At 42.3% G+C, this 21,961-nt stretch overlaps 1 protein-coding gene and 1 long non-coding RNA gene across 5 annotated transcripts in view; one reads left to right on the top strand and one right to left on the bottom strand.

Annotated features, from left to right (window-relative positions):
- LOC132827272 (lactosylceramide alpha-2,3-sialyltransferase-like) overlaps window positions 1–20,510 on the bottom strand; it is an 82,401-nt gene extending 61,891 nt beyond the window's left edge. For 2 of the 4 annotated variants that reach the window (XM_060844091.1, XM_060844174.1), the window contains exon 1: window positions 20,141–20,507. The gene's annotated coding sequence lies outside the window, so the exon portion shown is untranslated. Of the gene's footprint in view, window positions 1–20,140 lie in introns of all 4 variants that reach the window. The other 2 variants (XM_060843939.1, XM_060844015.1) reach the window with 2 other exon arrangements.
- Window positions 20,511–20,706: 196 nt separating this feature from the next.
- LOC132827644 (uncharacterized) lies at window positions 20,707–21,134 on the top strand. Its single transcript, XR_009646022.1, has 2 exons — window positions 20,707–20,780; window positions 20,997–21,134. It is a non-coding gene; the product is annotated as an uncharacterized LOC132827644 (long non-coding RNA).
- The last annotated feature ends 827 nt before the right edge of the window (window positions 21,135–21,961 follow it).

Raw genomic sequence — 21,961 nt, 5'->3', positions numbered from 1 at the left:
ACAGAGTAGCTGCAAAAAGGTTGTTTCCCCACTATGGGAGTGTCTAGGGCCAAAAGTCTCAATCTCAGAATAAAGGTGTCACACACATTTAGGTTGATGAGAAGGAATTTCTTCTCTCAGCAGCATGTGAATTTGAAGAGTTTTTCACCATACCACAAGCTATTGAGGCCTGGTGGCTAAGTATATTCAAGTTTGGCATAGGCAGATTTTTTAATCAGTAAATTAATCAAGACTAGAAAATGAAGTTGAGGGTTATCATATCAGCCATAATCTCATCGAATCTGCACCAATGAGCTGAATGGCCTACTTTGCTTCTACGTTTTATAATTCTGTTTGCCTCTGCACAGATGCTGCCAGACGTGCTGAGTTTCTCCAGGATGCATTTTTTTAAAAAATGGTAACATGAGCAAGTGAATAGTTTACTTAAAAACATTGACGGCTATTGCCTGAAGTAACAAGAGTAAATGATAATTTTAAACCAAGAAAATATATTCTTAGATAGGGCCTTACATTTAACCTTTTGTATTACATCTTGATTCAAGTGTCTGTGTTTCTATAAATGCATTTAAACACCACTTTTAAAATATTTATCAAAAAACATGTAAAATGGATACTCTAGTTAATATACTGGCAAATAACGATTTACACCTCATCGGGAAGGTGGGGGATGAGTGAGTGAGCGAGTGCAACCGCGCGAAAGAGAGCAAACGCATGCAAAAGCGAGACAGCGCCAAAGTGAGCAAGACAAAGAGTGCGCACTGGCCTTAAAATCCTCAACCTCGGGAAAATACAACTACCATTAACCTTATCAATGTGACCCAAAATTCAAAGAACTCTGTACCTGAACCCCTCGAACTGTTCTGCAACTCTACCCAAGTCCCTATATGGAAAGTAAAGATCATGAAAGCATGGGAAGGGTTAAAGCATGAAAACCATTGGCAATCTGTGTTCTGTGGAAGGCAGGATGGGATAACCATAGTGGAATGTTCTTACATCAATTAGCAGAGTAAGGTTAAGGCTGAAAGATCACTATGGCGAGAGGAGATAACACAAGTAATAAAACAAGTTTCTCTGTTAAGTGTTATTATGACAGGATTCGGACATGATACTGAAATATCTAATTAATGGTTAGTAGAGTCAACTTGAGACAGGAGACTATTGTAATAGATGGAATAGCTAAATATCTATCATAACAGGTTAGTCTGGAATGGAAAGATCACTGTAGCTGAGTTAGCAATAAATATCTAACCGTGACATTAGAATAACATTAAGTAGAATGTACAACTAAAGAGATAATGGGAACTAACGTTACTGGTTTATTGTGCTGCTAGAGTGAGGTACTTTGATTAATATAGTTGGATATGCTGATAAGCTAACAGAAACATAATTAAATAAAAAGCTTTAAAAATCCACAGACCCTAAGGTTTGTGGGTATTTGAGAATCTCTTAGTGTCACAGTTTTTTTGTTTGCAAATAAAAGACTCTCAGCGTCTCCTGGTGGTTCTCTATATTTTCTCCACAACACCTACCGTTAAATTTTACCTCCTGCCCCTGTCTGTTGTACCAAAATGCAATATCTCACATTTATCCAGGTTGAAACTACATCTGCCATTTTTCAGGCCATTGACCCAAATAATTGAGAGCCCTTTGTAATCTTATAAATACTTTCTTCACTGTCTTCTATGCCAATTTTGATGTCATTGCAAACTTAGTAACCATGCCTTCTATTTTCTTATCTAGCCAATTTATATAAATGACAAACAAAAGACAGAACCAATTCCTTCCATTACCACTCTGACTCGTGCCCTTAAAACAATTATGGATCCAATTGGCAAACTCACCCTGAATCCCATGTGACTGTACTTTACTAATCAGTCAACCATCTGGAACCCTATCAAAGGCTTTACTAAAGTCCAAGTAAATAACATGCACTCCGCTGCCCTCACTAATCTTTTTTGGTAATTTCCTCAAAAAAACAAGTTTTTGGAGAGCAATTTTCTTCAAACAAAATCATGCTGACTATTCCTAATCAGTTTCTGCCTTTCAAAATGTTTTTTTTCAAATCACCAACAACTTACCCACAATCAAAGTCAGACTCATAGGTCTACAGTTCCCTGGTTTCTCTTTACAACCCTTTTAAACAAAGGTATAACATTAGTCATCCTCCAGCTATCGGGCACTTCACCCGTAGTCATAGATGATGCAAATATTTTTGCAAGAGCCCCACAATTTCCTCGTAGTCAGCAAAGGTAACAAGAAAAACAATTTCAGACATTAAATGGCTAGTGTCCAGAATGCACTCAGGCTGTGGTCAAGGCAGATTCAATTCAAAAATTCAAAAGGATGCTACATGAAAGGGAACAATGTATATCCAGTTATGGGGAGGAGCAAGAATGACACGGAATGAATTACTTATTTGGGGAATTAGTACAGAAACGATGGGCTGAGTTGTCTCCTTCTGAACAGTAACAATTTTATGATTCTGTAAGGACAACGAGACTTCAAATCCAAATGGGAAAATAGCTCTCTTGGACGTGATTCCAGGACAGCAACATGTTTTTCCATTTTTCTATCCTAAAAGGAGTCTCTGTCTCTCTGCGCAATGAGTGGTTCCATCTAACAACGCCCTGCTGAGTGTGTGGTGGAAGCAGAGTAATTTATTTTAAATTCTTTCATTCAGGGGATATGGGCTTCACTGACTAGGCCAACATTTATCAACAATCCCTAATTGCCCTCAAGGTGGGGGTGATGAGCTGCTTTCTTGAACAGCTGCAATGCAGGAGTCAAACAGATTCTTTGAAAAGGATATATTTGCAGAGCTATGGTAGGGCACAAGAAAATAATTATTTCACTTTGGCGTTCTGGTGAAATATAATTTTGACAACCAGTTATGAAATGTTGTTTAAAAATCTATTAAAAACTTAAAAATTGTAAATATTTTGACTGATGGGTGCTCTGCTGTCTTAGCATCAAATCTATTTTTCTTCTTTTAGGAAGAAACCAAACAATGACATTGTTCATCAACAAAACCTTTTTGTTAAAAAAAGTCTTATTCCAATAATCTAATGAAAACAACTCGAGGGTAAATTTCTGAAAAAGGATGTCTTCATACAGAGTCAGGTTCAATTACAGGTTAGTAGCTAAGTAGAGAAGTATCTTCACCTTCAGTGAACTTGGTACAAGTTGAGAGACAGAGACAGAGACAGACGTTTGTCTTTTTCAACTCATTTATAATCCAGATGCAATTTCAATCAATGATGTATCAGATCACATTTTTTTCTCTGAAGAGATATTAGAAAAAAAAAACTGACTTGCAGAAAATCTAAGCAAGGAAAGAAATAGAGTCACAGAGATGTACACCACAGGAACAGGCCTTTGGTCCAATTCGCCCCTTGGCCCATATCCCTCTAAACCCTTCCTATTTATATATCCAAAATGTTCTAAAAGCGAGGTAAATTGGGGAACAACAACTGTTTTGGACACATTTCCAAAACTGTAATATGCTTCTCTATTCTCCTTTTTTGGTGTCTACATATCTACACAGTGGAATTTCTGCATGTTGAAGTTTAAAAGCAACAAATACAGGACCTGACTTACTAATGTACACTCGAATTACTGATGGTACATTCACTGTTTTGAAACAATCAACTACCAACAATAAAATGCAAATATCTAATGGGTAGAATGTATCAATATTAATAAAGGACAGGGTAGGAAACTAGAGCAATGGAGTGAGTTTGGGAGTTTCTAGTATAGAAAGAAAAAGGAGTTAATGTTTTGAATCCCTTTACTCTTATTTGGAAATGAATTAGGTTGGAAGACGATGGCACTTGCGTTGTTCACAAAACAGGAGGATGAATGAATGGAATAGATGGTAAGCATGCTGAGATAAAGTCAAAAAAAATCTTATTGATAACAAAGGACTGATCTCAAATATGCCAAATGGACATAAATTACAACTATACATTGTCAAAACTGGGTTGGTTTTGCTGAAAGCAAACCCAAACAATTAAACACAAGGAGTGAAGTCGGACATACTTTGTTCTGAGATTGTTGATCTCAAATGTTGAATTCTGAAGGCTGTAAGAGTGCTTAGGTAGAACCCTTCAGCTTGCATTGGCTTTAGTGGAACACTGCAGCAAGCCAAGGAGGGAAATGTTGGCATGGAACAAGCCGGTGTATTGAAATGCCAGCAACTGAAAGTAATGCAAAGAATGACAAAAGTGGTCTAGGGTGTTCAAGAAGGTACAATCCCTGTCAAATACTGTTAATAGAAGGGAGGGGGAATATGAGGTTTTTTGCTGCAAGTCACAAAAATTGCAGAAGATGATCCTGTGAATGCGGACACTGGAAAGGTGAGGACTAGGGAAAACATATTGAAATGAGACATGGTGATAAGTGGATGCAGGTGGGGATTAATTTTGATGGATCAGTGGGAGGGTGGAGCAGATAAATGGGAAGGAAGATGGACAGATAGGACAAGTCAGGTCAGGAGGGCGGTGCCAAGTTTACAATTTGGATCTGGACTGAGGTAGGGGAGGGGATATTTGGAAACTATCGAAGTTAACATTGATGCCGTGTGATTGTAAGGTCCCAAGGCAGTAGATGAAGCATTCTTCCTCCAATTTGAGGGTGGTTTTGATTTGACAGTGGAGGCGGCCCAGGACTTACATATCCTTGGGGGAGTGGGAGGGGGTTACTGAAGTGGCTGGCCACAGGGTAGTGAAGTTGTTTGGTGCGTGCATCCCAGAGATGTTCACTAAACCGTCTGCAAATTGGCATCCTGTCTCCCAGATATAGAGGGGACCACATCAAGAGGAAAGGACACAATAGGTGAGGAAGATTGATGTGCAGGAAAATCTCCACTGGGTGTAAAATGATCTTTTGGGGCCTTGGACAGAGGTACGGGTGCAGGTTTTACATCTCGTGTAGCTGCAAGGAAAGATGCCGGGTGTGTGGGGGGGTGATGGGTAGTGGAGGGCACGGACCCACCAAGGGAGTTGTGAAGGGAATGGTCTCTGGAATGCAGATAGGGTTTAGTGGTGGGGTCTGGCTAAAGATGGCAGAAATGGCAGAGGATAATGTGCTGTATCTAGAGATTCATGGAGAGGGAAGTGAAGACCGTTGTTGGTGGAGGTTCTATCCTTTTTGCGATTGGGGGCACAGATGCAGGAAGTGGAGGAGATGCACTGGAGGGCATTGTTGATCACAGATATCCCATCTAATCTAGTCCCACCCACCTGCACCCAGCCCACATCCCTCCAAACCCTTCCTATTCATATACCCACCTAGATGCTTGTTAAATGTTGCAATTGTACCAGCCTCTACCACTTCCTCTGGCAGCTCATTCCATACACATATCACCCTCTGCGTGAAAAAGTTGCCCCTTAGGTCTCTTTTATATCTTTCTCCTCGCACCCTAAACCTATGCCCTCTAGTTCTGCACTCCCCCATCCCAGGGAAAGACTGTCTATTTATCTTAGCTGGTGGCCTTCATGATTTTAAATACCTCTATAGCGTCATCCTTCAGCCTCCAACGCTCCAGGGATAACAGCCCCAGCCTATGCAACCTCTCCCTATAGCTCGAATCCTCCAACCCTGGCAACATCCTTCCTTGAAATAGCAGGCTGAGATGGCCTGGAGTGGACTTGCTCTCCCTGAGAGTATATATGACAGACAGAGGAATTGGGAGTAGGGCAGGTCATAAAGGTAGCTGTGGGAGTCAGCTAGTTTGAAATAGGATGTCTGGCGTATCGCCAGAGATGGAGACAGAGGGATCCAAAAAGGGTAAGGAGGTATTAGAGATCGTCCATGTGAACTTGAGGTCAGGCTGGAAGGCGTTACGTGAAACTTATGAATTGTTCCACCTCCTCATGGGAGCACAAGATGGCGCCGATACAGTCACCAATGCAGCACAGGAAAAGGTGGGGAATGGTGCTGGTATAGCTGCAGAAGATACAATGTTTCATGTGTCCTACAAAGAGGCAGACATAGCTGGGGCCTACATAGGTGCGCATGGCTACCCCTCCGGTCTGTAAGAAGAGGGAGGATTAAAACGAGAAGTTGAAGGCAAGGACCAGTTCCGCCATTTGAGTGTGCAAGGATTGTGAAGGTTTGTAGCTTAGGTTGAGGTTTAAGGTGTAGGTTTGCTCGCTGAGCTGTAGGTTTGATATCCAGATGTTTCATTACCTGGCTAGGTAACATCATCAGTGGTGACCTCCAAGTGAAGCAAAGCTATTGTTTCCTGCTTTCTATTTATGTGTGCGCGCGCGCGCACACGCGCAAGTGGGGAGAGGGGACTGGTTGGGTCAGCAAGAGACGAAGAAACGGAGGGCTTGTCGACCTTCGCGATCAGGAATGGACATTACAGGATGAAGGCATCTCTGGACTAGGCCAGCATTTATTGTCCGTCCCTAATTGCGCAGAGAGCAGTTAAGAGTCAACCACATTGCTCAAGGCACATGTAGGCCAGACCATTTAAGGATGGCAGGCTCGCTTCCCTAAAAGGAATCAGTTAACCATATGGATTTTTCTGATAATCAACAATGGTCATCATTAGACACTTTAATTCCAGATAATTTATTGGAATTCAAATTCCACCATCCGTCACGGTGGGATTTGAACCCACACCCCCAGAACATTACCCAAATTTCTGGATTAACAATCCAATCCCACTAAGCCATTGGCTTCCCCTGCAGGTGGTGGTGCTCCCATGTATCTGCTGCCTTTGTCTTTCTAGATGGAAATGGTTGTGGATTTGGAAGATGTTGTTGAAGGATCTTTGGCAAATTTCTGCAATGTAACTCATAGATAGTACATGCAGTGATAAGGAGTGGAGAGGATGCTTGTGGCTATGGTGCCAATCAAACAGGTGTCTTTTTTTCTAGATACTGTCAGGCTTCTGGAGTGTTGGAGGAACTACACTCAGGAAGTGGAGAGTTTTCCATCATGATCCTAACTTGTGGCTGGTTGATGTTGGACTGGCATGGGTAGTTAGGAGAGTCACTTGTACAATATTCCTACTCTCTGAACAGCTCATGTAGTTACTGTACTTATAGTGCAGTCAAGTTGCTGGTTAATGTTAACCTGAGAATGCTTATAGTGGGGGAGTGGGGGTCAGGTCAGTGATGGTAGCACCATTGAATGTCAATGGGAATTTTTTTTTACATTATGCCTTATTGAGACGGTCATTGCCTGGAATGTGTGCATTACTTGTCATTTGTCAGCCCAAACCTGGATGCTGTCCCGATCTTGTTACATTTGAACTTGGACTGCTTCTGTATCTGAGAAGTTGCAAATGGTGCTAAACACTCCTGGATAAGTTCATAAGAGTTTGGGCTGAATTAGGCCATTCGACCTACAAATGCTCCACCATTCAATCATGGCTGATATGCTCATCACCCCCATTTTCCAGCCTTTTCTCCATATCTCTTTAACCCATTACCAATTAAAAATCTATAACTCGTCCTTACATTTACTCACTGTCCCACCATCCACCACACTTTGGGGTAGCAAATTCCACATATTCACAACCCTTTGGGAGTCGCAGTTTCTCCTCAACTGTTTTAATTTGTTACTCCTTATCCTAAGACTCTTGCCTTAGAATGCCCAAGAGGAAGCATCCACTCCATGTCTATTTTATCCATATCTTTTATCATCTTGAATACCTCAATTTGATCTCCACTCATTCTTATAAATTCCAGAGAATGTAGGCTAAACTGTTCAATTTCTCTTCATACAAGAAACCCCTCATCTCTGGCATCAATCTAGTGAACTGCCTCCAATGACACTACATCTCTCCTGAGTGGCAACTTCCTGTAACTCCTTCCAAAGTGAATCACCTTACACTTTTCTGTATTAAACTCCATTTGCCACGTCTCAGCCCAGCTCTGCATCTTATCTATGTCCTTCTGTAATCTACAACATCCTTCAGCACTATCCAACTGTACCAACCTTCATGTCGTCTGCAAATTTATTAACCCATCCTTCCTTGCCCTCAGAGGTCTTTTGTAAAAGTTACAAAACAGCAGTGGACCCAAAACAGATCCTTGCAGTACACCACTAGTAGATGAACTCCAGGATGAACATTTCTCATCAACAACTATCACCCTGTCTTCTTTCAGTGAGAAATTTCTGATCCAGACCGCTAAATCACCCTCAATCCCATGTCTCCGTATTTTGTGCAATAGCCTACCGTGGGAGCCTTATCAAACACCATACTGAAATCCATATACACCACATTAACTGCTTACCCTCATCCACCTGTTACGTAACCTTCTCAAAGAATTCAATAAGGTTTGTGAGGCACGACCTACCCTTCACAAAATTGTGTTGACTATCCCTAAACAACTTATTCCTTTTGAGATGATTATAAATCCTCTCTCAAAGCCTTTTCCAACACTTTACCCACAACCAAAGTAAAGTTCACTGGTCTATAATTACCAGGGTGGCTTCTTGAACAAGTGGACAACATTTGCTATCCTTCAGTCTTCTGGTACTATTCCTGTTGGCTTTGATTTTTGTTGTCATTGCCTAAGGCTCTGCAATCTCCTCCATGGCTTCCCAGAGAATTCTAGGAAGAATCTCATCCAGCCCAATGGATTTATCTATTTTCACACTTTCCAGAATTTCTAACACCACGTTCTTGTGAATCTCAATTCCATCTAGTCCAGTGGCTGGTTTCTGGGTTCTCAAAAACACTGTCTGTTTCCAAAGTGAATACTGAAAAAGAAATAGTCATTTAGTGCTTTGCCTATAGAACATAGAACATAGAAGGATACAGCGCAGTACAGGCCCTTCGGCCCTCGATGTTGCGCCGACCGAATCCTACCTAACCTATACTAGCCCAATAACTTCCAAATGCCTATCCAATGCCCGCTTAAATGACCATAAAGAAGGAGAGTTCACCACTGATACGGGCAGGGCATTCCATGAACTCTCAACCCGCTGTGTGAAGAATCTACCCCTAACATCGGTCCTATACCTACCACCCCTTAATTTAAAGCTATGTCCCCTAGTAACACCTGACTCCATTAGCGGTAAAAGGTTCTTAGTATCTACCCTATCTAAACCCCTAATCATCTTATATACTTCTATCAGATCTCCCCTAAACCTTCTCTTCTCCAATGAGAACAGCCCCAAGTGCCTCAGCCTTTCCTCATAAGATTTTCCTACCATTCCAGGCAACATCCTGGTAAACCTCCTCTGCACTCGTTCTATAGCTTCCACATCCTTCCTATAGTATGGCGACCAAAACTGCACACAATACTCCAGATGAGGCCGCACCAGAGTCTTATACAAGTCTATCTCCTGACTCCATCCACAACTTCCCATGACTGTCCCCGATTGACCCTAATCTTACTGTGGTAATTATCTTATCCCGTATATGCCTATAGAAAGCTTTAGGGTTTCCCCTGATCCTATCCACCAATCTCCTCACTTGTCCTGGCTATCTGCTTAGGTCTTTCCTGGATACCTTGTAATTCTCAATCACCCTGACCCTTCACATCGCATCCTAACATAAGTCCTTTTCCTCTTCCTCTTGACAAGAGATTCAACATCCTTAGTTGCTGAGTAAAACTCCTACGCTCAACAACTTCCTCCCTGGTACACACTTATCAAGTATACACAGCAGCTGTTCTTTGAATAAGCTCCACATTTCTATTGTGCCCATCCTCTACAGTTTCCTTCCCCATCCTAAATCTTGTCTCATCACATCGTAATTGCCTTTCCCCCAGCTGTAGCTCTTGCCTGCCACTGTATACTAATAGAGTCATAGAGATGTACAGCGTGGAAACAGACTCTTCAGTCCAACCCGTTCATGCCAACCAGATATCCCAACCCAATCTAGTCCCACCTGCCATCACCTGGCCCATATCCCTCCAAACCCTTCCTCGTCATATACCCATTCAAGTGCCTCTTAAAATGTTGCAACTGTACCAGCTTCCACCACATCCTCTGGCAGCTCATTCCATACCTAATCCTAGCCCGTTTTGAGAAGATTTGTAGCTCAGGTTGAGGTTCTGGATATAGGTTTGCTCGCTGAGCTCCAAGGTTCATTTTCAGGCGTTTCATCACCATACCACCATGTGGGTGTTAAGGCATAGGTCCACTAGTTTGATGATACTGTCTTTGCTGATGAAGTTGGTTGTGTCTGGTGTAAGTATCTTTGGGTCAGTGTTTCCTTCTCAAAAATGAAATGCCTGAAAATGAACCTTCCAACTCAGCAAGCAAACCTATATCCAGTACACTAACCCTTTCCATAACTAAAGTAAATATAATTGAATTGTGGTCACGATCACGATCACCAGTGTTCACTTTCCTCTAAACCCAGCACCTGGCCGGCTTAATTTCCCAGTACCAAATCTAATGTGGCATCGTCCTTGTTAGTCTGTCTATATACTCTGTCAGAAAACCCTCCTGCACACAATGGACAAAAACTGACCCATCTAAAGTACTGTAGTACTCCCAGTCAATATTTGGCAAGTTGAGTCCCCCATAACAACTACCCTATCACTCTTGCTCCAATCGAGAATCATCTTTGCTATCCTTTCCTCTGTGTCTCTGGAGCTATTCAGAGGCCTATAGAAAACCCCCAACAGGCTGACCTCTCCTTTCCTGCCACTAATCTCAGCCCATACTACCTCGGTTGACAAGCCCTCAAACATCCTTTCTACCACTGTAACACTGTCCTTGATTAACAATGCCACACTCCCACCTTTTTTACTATCTTCTCTGTTCTTACTGAACATCTAAATGCAAGAACCGGCAACAACCATTCCTGTCGCTGCTTACCCATGTCTCTGAAATGGCCACAACATCGAAATCTCAGGTACCGATCAATGCTGCAAGTTCACCCACCTTATTCCAGATGCTCGTAGTGTTGAAATAGACATATTTCAACCAAACTTCTTGCTTGCCAGTGCCTTCTTGCGACCCTGAAACCTTACTTTGTACCTCACTACTCTCAACCCCCTCTATACTCAAATTACAAATTTAGCCTCCCATCCCCCGACGATGGAGTTTAAACTCAACCAAAGTTCATTAGCAAATTTCACTCTAGGATATTGGAACCCCTCTGGTTCAGGTGAAGATCATCCTGTTTATAGAAGTCCCACCTACCCTAGAAAAAGTCCCAATTATCCAGGAATGCGAAACACTCCCTCCTGTAGCCACGTGCTCAACTCCCCTCTCTCCTATTCCTTGCCTTGCTAACACATAGCACAGGCAACAAACTAGAGATAACAGCTCTCTTTGTCCTAGCTCTAAGCGTCCACCCTACCTCCCGAATTTCTGCCTTAAATCCATATCTATCTTCCTACCTGTGTCATTGGTGCCTCTGTGGACCATGACTTGGGGCGGCTCCCCCTCCCCCACAAGTATCCCGAAAATACAATCAGATACATCACGAAACCTGGCACCTGGGAGGCAACACACCAACCATGAGTCTCCCTCGTTCCCACAGAACCTCCTGCCTGTCCCCCTAACAATTGAGTCCCCAACAACAAATGCTCTGCCCCTCTCCCTGCTTCCCACTAAGTAACAGGGACAGACTCGGTGCCAGAGACCTGTGCCCCATTGTTTACCCCTAATAAGTCGTCCCCCCCAACAGCAACCAAAACTGTATACTTGTTATTAAGGGGAGTGGCCACAGGGGATCTCTGCATTGCCTGCTAGCTCCCTTTCCATTCCCTGACATTAACCCAACTACCTCTACTTGTACCTGAGGTGTGACTATCTCCCCGTAATTCCTCTCAATAACCCCCTCCGGCTCCCACACGATCCAAAGTTCATCCAGCTCCAGCTCTCTAACGCTGTTTTCGAGGAGATGAAATTGGATGCAGTTCCCACAGATGCAGTCAGTAGGGATCCAGGTGGTGATCCTTACCTCCCACATTCTGCAGAAGGAACATTCAATTGCCCTAACCTCCCTTCCCACTATTCTAAATTCCCAATGAGCCTACTGAAAAGTTAAAAAAAGGGAAAACAAAAATGACTAGTCACCTTAGTAATCTAGCGCACAATCTTTTTTTTGGTCAGAGGAGGTGAGGATCTAAAATCTGGATTAAGGCTGCTCTCAGGAGCAACCATTTAATTCATGCTTTTACTAACTATAAAATGCAAGTAACATAACAATATGGCTTTTTAGGCTGCAAATTAACACTGTTTAAAATGGCTTTTCACCCTGCTAAAAGCTGCATTCCTGAGCCAACTGAATCAAAGATTACCAATGTTCTGTTCACAGTATGGAATTAACCAAGCTAGACAGGACATTACTAACCATCCTAGTTAACCTTGGAGATGCAGGTGTAAAGAGTTAACATGTTCAAAACAATGTTGGTTCCCAGGAAATACTTTTGGGTTAACCTGCTGTCCATAATGTCATTTTATTACACTATTGGATTTACTCTGTAATTAAGGGTGTACTATTTCTTAAGAACCATATAAAAATTCAGGTGGCACTAGTCTGGGGTAAACATAGGGTAGAGGAACGGGTCTGGGTGGGTTACTCTTCAGAGAGTCGGTGTGGACTTGTTGGGCTGAAGAGCCTGTTTCCATACTGTAGGGAATCTAATCGAATGATCTTGCCTCAAGCGATTGCGCAGCAGTTTCTCCAAGGAACACAGAAGCATTTAATCTGTGTTGCTGGACAATCTGTACCCAGTTGATACTGATGACAGCGTGGAATCTTGCTGAAGCGGACCGAACTCCTCATTGGTCAAAAACAATCGCGGAACTGACAGACCCCTCCCGGGGAGTCAAGATCTTCAGAGGATCAGAGTAATGTAATGGCCCAAATAAAAAGCCTCACCTACCCAGCAGTCCAGTGTCCGCTCCTGCGGAGAGTGAGCTCTGCCTATACATTAGGTAAGTTTTTAAACTTTAGTCCTCCCCTCCCATCAGGCATCTGGTCCTAATTGTTGCTCCTCCCACCGCAACTGCCACCAAGAAAATGGTGCTTCCTTGATAATGGATTCTAACACTTTCCCAACAGATATTAAATTAACTGTAATTTCTCACATTTTGCCTCCCTCCTTTTGAATAAGGGCATTATTTTAGCAATTTTCCAATTGACTGGAATGTTTCCCACGCCCAGGAAATTTCGGAGTTTTATGGCTCAGTGGTTAACACTGTTGCCTCAACAACAGGGACCCGGGTTCGATTCCAGCCTTAGGCGGCTGTGTGTGGAGGTTGCACACAAACTCAGTGTTTGCATGGGCTCCGAAAGATGTGCAGATTAAGTAAATTGGCCATGGTAAGATTGCCCATAATGTTCAGGGATGGATTGGTTAGGTGCATTAGTTATGGGCAAAATGTAGAGTAGCAGGGAAATGGGTCTGGGTGGAGTACTCTTCAGAGAGTCGATGTGGACTTGTAGAGTCAAATGGCCTGTTTCCACATTGCGGAATTCTAGGATTATAACTAATGGATTTACTATCTCCGCTGCCACTTCCTTTAATACCCTAATGATATGGGTCATCAGGCTCGGGGGACTAGTCAGCCCTCAATCCTAATAGTTTAATACCTTTTTCCTAAAAATGTTGATTATTCTAAGTTTAAATTATCTATTGCCTCTGACTTGCCTGTTCCAACAAGAATGGTACTTTTGTCCTCCACCATCTCAGTGTTCCCCACTATTAACTCTCCAGTTTCAGCTTCCAAGGGACCAACTCTTCCCTTTTATGTATCTATAGATGCTTTTGCTATCCTTATGATGGAGGGCAGGTCAATGATGAAGCAGTTGAAGATGATTGGGCCTATGATACTACCCTGAGAAAGAGTCAGATGTACAGATTGGAAACACCCTTCGGTCCAACCCGTCCATGCCGACCAGTTATCCTAATCCAATCCACTCCCACCTGCCAGCACTCTGCCCATATCCCTCCAAACCCTTCCTATTCATATACCCATCCAGATGCCTCTTAAAATGTTGCAATTGTACCAGCCTCCACCACTTCCTCTGGCAGCTCATTCCATACACGTACCACCCTGCATGTGTAAAAGTTGTCCCTTAGGTCTTTTTTATAATCTTTCCCTTCTCCCCTCTAGTTCTGGAATCCCCCACCCCAGGGAAAAGACTTTGCCTATTTACCCTATCCATGCCCCTCAATTTTGTAAACCTCTATAAGGTCACCCCTCAGCCTCCGATGCTCCAGGGAAAACAGCCCCAGCCTGTTCAGCTTCTCCCTATAGCTCAAATCCTCCAACCCTGGCAACATCCTCGTAAATCTTTTCTGAATCCTTTCAAGTTTTACAACATCTTTCCGATAGGAAGGAGACAAGAAATGCAAGCAATATTCCAACAGTGGTTTAATCAATGTCCTGTACAACATGACCTCCCAACTCCAGTACTCAATACTCCGACCAATAAAGGAAAGCATACCAAACGCCGCCTTCACTATCCTATCTACCTGTGACTCCACTTTCAAGGAGCTATCAACTTGCACTTCAAGGTCTCTTTGTTCAGCAACACTCCCTAGGACCTTAGCAATAAAGTGTACAAGTCCTGCTAAGATTTGCTTTCCCAAAGTGCAGCACCTGGCATTTATCTGAATTAAACTCCATCTGCCACTTCTCAGCCCATTTGGCCCAGATCCTGTTTTAATCTGCGATAACCCTCTTAGCTGTCCACTACACCTCCAATTTTGGAGTCATCTGCAAACTTGCTAACTGTACCTCTTATGCTTGCATCCAAATCATTTATGTAAATGACAAAACGTAGAGGACCCAGCACCGATCCTTGTGGCACTCCACTGGTCACAGGCCTCCAGTCTGAAAAACAACCCTCCACCACCACCCTCTGTCTTCTACCTTTGAGCCAGTTCTGTATTCAAATGACTAGTTCTCCCTGTATTCCATGAGATCTAACCTTGCTAATCAGTCTCCCATGGGAAACCTTGTTAAACGCCTTAGTGAAGTTTATATAGAGCACATCTACTGCTCTGCCTTCAATCTTCTTTGTTACTTCTTCAAAAAACTCAATCATGTTTGTGAGGCATGATTTCCCATGCACAAAGCCATGGTGACTATCCCTAATCAGTCCTTGCCTTTCCAAATACATGTACATCCTGTCGCTCAGGATTCCTTCCAACAACTTGCCCACCACCGAGGTCAGGCTCACCTGTCTATATTCTCTGGCTTGTCCTTACCGTAAACCACGACCATGTTCTAAATGCCAAGTACAACTCTAATAGTGATATCAACTTACAGCAGAGTCAGAATACAGCCACAGTAGGATTATCCCTGTTATGAAGGGATTGTCTTTGAGCAAAGGCTAAACAGTTTGGACCTTACCTCCATGGAGTTTTGAAGATCGGGAGGTGATCTCACTGAAACGTACAGGATTTCTTAAAGGGCTCGACAAGGTAAATGCTTGAAAAGATGTTTCCTTTCATTGAAGGATCTGGGATCAGAGGGCATAGTCTCAGAATAAAGAGCACCCAATTTAAGAAGAGATGAGAAGGATATTATTCTCTCAGAGGGCTGGCTGTGGGGTCAGAGTCACTATACATAGTTAAGAATCAGTAGAGGAATTGAAAGTTACGAGGGAAGCAGCAAAGTAGACGTGGGAAGTGTTGAATCAGCCATGATCTTATTGAATGGCAAAGCAGGCTCATGGGACTGAATGGTCTACTCCTATTCCTACAAAGTTATATAGTCTTTATAATAGGATTAGGGCTGGCAATTGAAAGAAAAAAGGAACACAGTAATCCTTGATCGTTTAGCAGTGATTGCCCACAAACCATTGATCAAGCAAACGTTTTGAAAGGTGGTTGAAGTCTAATCAACAACAGCTCACTAAAAATGATGTTCACCAAATGAAAAAATATTTTTGTGTCTCCCAGGTAACATTAGTGAGTGGTGGGAGAAAAGATGATGTTGACATTATGGAGTTGTACAACACCAGTACCAGATTAGTTTGATGGACCAACTGGTCGTGCACATTTGCAGGGGAGTGATGGAATATTTACCAATGAAGAATGAAAACCTTTCATTAATGGTACAAAGATCACTCTTTTCCTAAATGCAAAATTTGTCCGTTTGAAAAATGATTCATTGAGAAAAAAAAGAGAGACTGGGGCTGTAATTCTGTGTTCGACTATCGTAGTCAGTTGTATGGAACTTTATGCCATTCAGCTAGAAATATTGTACCCAAACCAGTTTTACTTCTGCAAGTTTGTTAGTGGATGACATACTTCCAACAAAGTTTATCACGCTGCTGCAGAGACAAATTCTATTGGCTGAAGATGCATTACATGACAGAGCTAATTAAAGATTAGAAGACCTATCTCAATGCTGCTTCTGTCAAGACTGGGAAGCACGGCAGGCAGCTTTTCAGTTGGAGAGGACTGAGTTGCAATCTCTAATGTTATCACCATGGCAATCAAGTAAATGGTCATAATACAATTAACCTAAAAATTAAAAGCATACATTATAGTCACATTGCTGACTAATTGGATGAATACAATTGAGTTTACAAAAGAAATATTCTCCACTTGCCCGCATGAATGCAGCTCCAGCAGCATTCATAAATTTTGAAATTATCCAGGGTACAGCAGTCTGTTTGATTGGCACCCCATCTAATGCACAGCCATTCATTTCCAACACCACCAATGCAGTGGCAGTAATGTGTACCATCAACAAGATGCACTGCAACAACTAAAAAAGGTTCCTTTATCCCTCGTCCACCTGAAAGACAGAGCACCAGATGCATGGCTACAAGTTCCCCTCCAAGCCATACACCATCTTTAATTGGAACTATATCATTCCTTCAGTGTTGCTAGGTCAAAATCCCAATAACTCCCTTCTCAACAGCATATTGGGTGTGTCCCTACACTCCAAAGGGCTGCAGTAGTTTAAACCTGCTCAGACTACCTAAAGGGCTGCAGTCTAATTAGGCAATTAATCCTTTCAGAGCTGTGATGACACACCTCTGAAGCAGGATGGACTTCAACCCAGTATACCTGCACAATACACCTGAAACTTTAAAAAAAATTGTGTAACAGATAATGCAGGCAAATTAAAGGAAAAAAATATATCTCAGATGAACTCAGGGCATGGTTAGAAACATGGGACTGGGATATCAGAGAAATTTCAGAAAAGTGGCTCAAGAATGGACAGGACTTAATGTTCCAGGATACAAATGCTATAGGAAAGGTAAGGGGGGGGGGGGGGAAAAGAGGGTGCACAAAAGAGGAGGGGAGTGGCATTTTTGATAAGGGATAACATTTGTGCTGTACTTAGGGAGGATATTTCTGGAAATACATCCAGGGAAGTTATTTGGGTGGAATTGAGAAATAAGAAAGGGATGATCACCTTATCGGGATTATATTATAGACCCCTAATAGTCAGCAGGAAATTGAGAAACAAATTTGTAAGGATATCTCAGTTATCTGTAAGAATAATAGGGTGGGTATGATTGGGGATTTTAACTTTCTACATATAGACTAGCTCTACCATAGTGTTAAGGGTTTAAATGGGGAAGAATTTGTTAAGTGTGTAAAAGAAAATGTTGATTATGCTGGAAATCAGGAGGGTAAGAAGGGGACATAGATGGCTTTTTAGCCAACAGAGTATTAAGGAGAATCCGAGGGGATCTTATAACATTAAGGACAAAAGGGTAACTAGGGAGAGAATAAGGCCCCTCAAAGATCACCTGCGTGTGGAGCCACAGGGGATGGAGGAGATACTAAATGAGTATTTCACATCAGTATTTACTGTGGAGAAAGAGATGGAAGATATCGGATGTGGCGAAATAGATGGCAACATCTTGAAAAATTTTCATATTACAGAGGTGGTGGTGCTGGATGTCTATAAAATGCATAAAAGTTGATAAATCCCCAGGACTTGATCAGGTGTACCCTAGAACTTTGTGGGTAGCTAGGGAAGTGATTGCTGGGCCCCTTGCTGAAATATTTGCATCAATAGTCAAAGATTAGGTGCCAGAAGACTGGAGGTTTGCTAATGTTGTGCCACTGTTTAAGAAAGGTGGTAAGGAAAAGCCATGGAACTATAGACCAGCGAGCTTGACATCTGTGATGGGCAAGTTGTTGGAGGGAATCCTGAGGGACAGCATTTACATGTATTTGGAAAGGCAAGGACTGATTAGGGATAGTTAGCATGGCTGTGTGCTAGAAAATCTCTCTCATGAACTTGATTTGAGTTTTTCGAAGTAACGAAGAGGATTGAAGAAGACATCACTTGGCTGATGGTGAGAAGGGATATCAAACTGACATCGGACAACAGACCTGAGAGATCCATCATACATGCCCAGTCAGCCTGTAGGTGTGGAGGGATTGAGACTGTCCCACATCTTCTGCCACCAAAGCACAGTGGGGAAAGACCACAATCAGAGAAACGGGGATCTGTCCAAGCGTGTCAAATATATTAGTATTGTATACTAATAGCCGGAGCACCCAGCAGAAACCCACACAGACACCGGGAGAACGTGCAAACTCCACACAGATAGTCACCCGAGCTGGCATCGAACCTGGGACCCTGGTGCTGTGAGGCTTCAGTCCTAACCACTGAGCCACTGTGCTGCCCCCTTTGTGGATAGTCAAACTCCAATGTTTTGTGCGTTTACTTGATATGCAATTGTGCAGAACCAAATTGACAAAAAAACAATGTATATTATACACAGTGAGTTTTTCAATGAATAAAGTATATTTTGAAATAAAAGAGTGATGGCAGATTCTGCAGACAGAAAAAAAAAATCAAAAATGACAACTAGTAACATTTTATAAAGATAGTTTCATTATGACTCCCAATATGAAAAAAACAAATTACACCACCTCAAATTTTAGCTGTAAATGAGATGTATTCTTCATTACTATAAACAGGAATAGCTTTAATTTATTTTGCTGCCTGCCTTGTAATGTTATGGTAACACCACAAGAACCACAAGGGAGTGCTTTGGTTTCTTTACTACAGCCAGCAGGTGGAATGGTAATCAAACATCTATGAAGCTTAAAAATGCACCACATCGTACTGCCATACACAGTACTATCAAATACAACTACTCTAATGTGGCAATGTGCCTACGTTTCAAAATACGTACAAAAGAAGTTTAACATTTGCACTTCATATGTCAATCTCACCCACGATACCAGGAAATTAAAGTCCTCAGTCCCCCATCAAGTCAATAAAAAAAGTTAAGTTACAGGGGTGCTGGATGAAGGAGCACATATTTTCATCGCTGGGCAACGTTGCAATTTTACTAATTTGTCAACTTAAATCGCGAAGCATTTTTTGAGTTTAAAACAAATCAAAACTGCTGTGACCTTAGACGACGACTGGAAAGTGGGAGAAAAACAATGTTGCAGCATATCTTTCTGAAATACGGTTCAGAAGGAACTCGAGTAAGACCGATCCTTCCATAATAAGTGAATTCAGAATATCAGTCAGAAAGGTTAGCTTTTCTTCTGCTGTCCGAATAGTTTGCTGTGTCAGGATTTGTAAAAAGTCGATACTGCTGGTCAGTGCACAGACAATATTACGGATATGTATATGGGCGTATATATTCAGCCCTTTCGCCAGGCAACGCCGGCACATTTTTACCACGTACCCGGATTAAATGGGGGGAAAAAATGTCGATAGTGAAAAGCATTCTTGCAAAGCATAGATCTCCAGCCAATGCACATAACGGCGGCAGAATAAATAAACCAACAGCTTCTTCATGCGTTTTCTAAAGAAACAAAGACCACGCACACTCCTCCAAAATAAAGCTAGAGTAATTAAAATAGAAAAGACTGAAAAACAGTCTTTGAACGTGCGGATGCTAACCAAAAATTTTTTTTAAAAAATAAAACAACAGCAATTCTTGGGACCAAACAAAACGATCATTAAACTGAAAAGCCCACAGATCTACATGCAGCATTTTTTTTGCTAAAACGTATAAAAAATTTAAGCATGCTGGGGTTTTTTTTCCCCCATAGCATTCGGTAAGGCGCGATTACAACAGACGCATGCTTATCGCCGAAAGCTTGCATTTCGAATTGTAAAGCGAACATCCAGAAACAAATACGAAATTAATAAATCACGCAAAGAAAATATCCGGTGAGAAATTCGTTTCTGATTCGACCGAAAAGGGAGCGAGGATGGAATAAACCACCTCGTCTCCACATCTCCCCAGCCTTACCTTTCGGCTCCATCCCGTTTCCTATTTATTATTACATCCAAGTAACACGCCAGTCATTACCCTTTTTCTTTCGTTCTCCTCATCATTTTTTTTATTGCAGGGGCTGAGAGAAATGGAACGAGGGAGCAGGTGATTTACAAAAGCGGAGAAGGTTGTGTCAAAAGGAAAATGCTTCACTCGTGATTTGTTTGGAAAAAAAACAGTATGTTCCTCCCCCATTCCACTCGCAATAATTCATCCATTTAAAAACACACACCGATCGAAAATGCAACTGACAATCCCATGTTCCCACCCAAAGTAAAGTCAAACTCAACACCATGGAAGGACGGTTATGAAGAAAGTGAGGGAACTGAGAATATAACCGTCGTCGAGAAAAAGTGGGTGGAGCGAGGCCAAAGACACGCGCCACTAGGGTGGAGGTTTGTGACGTAATATTGACTGACATGAAACTGCCCAATGACATCGCCGGTTGCTCCGAATCCTGCATGATTGACAGTGAGACGGGGCGGGCACATGGAGAGGCCTCTCGGCCGTTGGTCGGAAAGGGGGCGGGACATCGCGGGGGTGGGGGAACGGATCTCGCAGAGAGGCAGCGGATGGTTCAATGTGTTCGTCACACGCTCGAGTCAGTCAGGGGAAGGTAAAGCGGATTTTTCAGCGTTATGGCGCATTAGCGGCGGAGACCACTTGGTTTATAATTCTCCGCCATCTCTTTGAACGAGCGTCGTTATTGCGTGGTATCTCTTGCTTTCACCTTCATCCTCCCCTCGTAGTCCCGTATTATCACTGTCCGAGTAATCTCTGGTGTCCTCTTTGTTCACCCTCAGCTGTGAATGTGTCTCTGCTGTTGTTCCAGGTGGGACATGCCATGCCACTCTGGCTGAGTGAGAACAGTGATGAAGCAGCAACAACAGACCATTCTGCCCATCAAGTCTGCTCCGCCTTTCAATGAGACCGTGGCTAATTTAATAAACCTCAAATCTATTTTCCTTCATTTTAGCAGAAGCCTTGATTCTTTGACTCCTCAAATCTATTTTCCTTCATTTTAGCTTAACCCTTGATTCTCTGACTGATTAAAAAAAACTCTCTCTCTGCATTGAAATACCTACTGACCCAGCCTCAGCAGCCCTTAGTAGTAAAGAATTCCATAATTCCTCTTCAATTTAGTCTTTAAAGGGTGATTCCCTACTCTGCAAGTAAATCCTCTGGCCCTAACTGCTCCCATAAGGATTTTTGCATCAACCCTTACATGTCTCCTAAGAATCTTGTATGTCTCAATAAGGTAATTTCACATTCTTCTAGAGCCTGATGTGTAAAAGTTATTCACTTTCTCCTCTTAAGACGTTATCTCTGCACCTGGGCTCAGCATTGTGAACCTTATCCTGACTGCCTCAATATATCTTGGGTAAGGGTACCAAAACAAGTTATCTATCCTGCTTATTACCTCCTCGACTTCCAACAAATTTATCAAGGTGATTTAGGTGTTTGTTCTCTAGAATTTCTAGGTTAAGGAGTGATCTAATTGAGATTTTCAGGACATTAACAGGGAAAGAAAGGATAAATAAAAGTAAACTATTTCTACTGGTTGAAGGTTCTAGAACCAGGGAACATAGTCTAAGAATTAGGGCCAGGCCATTCAGGAAAGATGTTAGAATGCACTTCTATATGTAAAGAGCAGTGAAGGTTTGGAAGTCTCTTTCCTAAACAACAGCCAGTGCTAATTTAATTGTTATATTTAAATCTGAGAAAAACATTTGTTTTTATTAAGCAAGTGGATTAAGAAATGTGGACCCAAGGAGTTAGACCACTGATCAGCCATGA

Source organism: Hemiscyllium ocellatum, chromosome 1 (assembly GCF_020745735.1).
Source record: "Hemiscyllium ocellatum isolate sHemOce1 chromosome 1, sHemOce1.pat.X.cur, whole genome shotgun sequence".
In the NCBI taxonomy this organism is placed as follows: Eukaryota; Metazoa; Chordata; class Chondrichthyes; order Orectolobiformes; family Hemiscylliidae; genus Hemiscyllium; species Hemiscyllium ocellatum.
The sequence above is the reverse complement of the archived record's forward strand: the minus strand, read 5'-3'. Positions and strand labels throughout refer to the sequence as shown.